Genomic DNA, 940 nt, shown 5'->3' with positions numbered 1-940 from the left:
AAAAAAAAAAAACCCAGAATAAACCGCTCTGGTGTTTTAGCCTAGAATGGGGCGTTGGGCAACGTCTGTCAATTATCTCGGAGATTCAGAGATGGGATTTTTGGAGACATCCCTTTCTCAGCTGCTTGTGAATTAAACTATTTTTGCATTGTGAATTGTAGCCTGTAGCAGAGCGTGGTGTGAGCAGCAACGTGTCCTTGGGTAGATGAGGAAGCGGAAGGGGGGGATGTGCTTTCCTGGGCTGGAGGCAGGTCTGCCTGCTGTGAATTGTGGCTGGACTTGGCTTTCCCCACCCGTCAGAGGCAGAAAGCTGCAGCTCGGCTGTGTCGGAGTCATTAGATAAAAGGGCTCTTTCCTTTTGCTCCTGTCCGTCGTCCTTCAGACAAACGTGCTCTTCACATTGCCTGCTTTAAATTGCATCTGTCTAATGCAGGTACAAAATAGCATGCTAAAATCCACTTTTTAAAAAGATCAAGGATAATGAGATTCATCTCCAATCAGTTAGAAATTCCTTTAAACAATTAAGGCTCAGCCTGTCAAGTCATAAGCATCAAAAGCTTTTGACGAATGTAAACCTTAAATAAAACCAACGCTGCTTTCAGCGTTAGAAAACATGTCGTTTAGGTGACGAAATCCCCTAACGACAAAGTACTGAGAGCGGCGTAGGAGCCGCTGAAAACACAACGGCTGCCAAAGCGCTGGTTTTTACAAGAACAGGTTAAATCTCCGGGGTGTCCTGGGGCTGCGTCCCCTGAGGGGGACCCCGAAGCCCTGGTGCGCCCGAGGCTGGTGGGCAGGCGTGGGGATAGAGCTTCCTTAAGAGGCGGGGGTGGGGGGTGACGAGCCGCTTCCAATTGCGAGGCAGGCAGCACATGACATAAGATGCTCCAGATCTGCCTCCTGGGCGCTAGTTTAAAAATAAAGGATATTACACGTCGGC

Source organism: Aptenodytes forsteri, unplaced genomic scaffold, assembly GCF_000699145.1.
Source record: "Aptenodytes forsteri isolate BGI_AS27 unplaced genomic scaffold, ASM69914v1 Scaffold308, whole genome shotgun sequence".
In the NCBI taxonomy this organism is placed as follows: domain Eukaryota; kingdom Metazoa; phylum Chordata; class Aves; order Sphenisciformes; family Spheniscidae; genus Aptenodytes; species Aptenodytes forsteri.
This window is presented reverse-complemented; position numbering follows the sequence as displayed.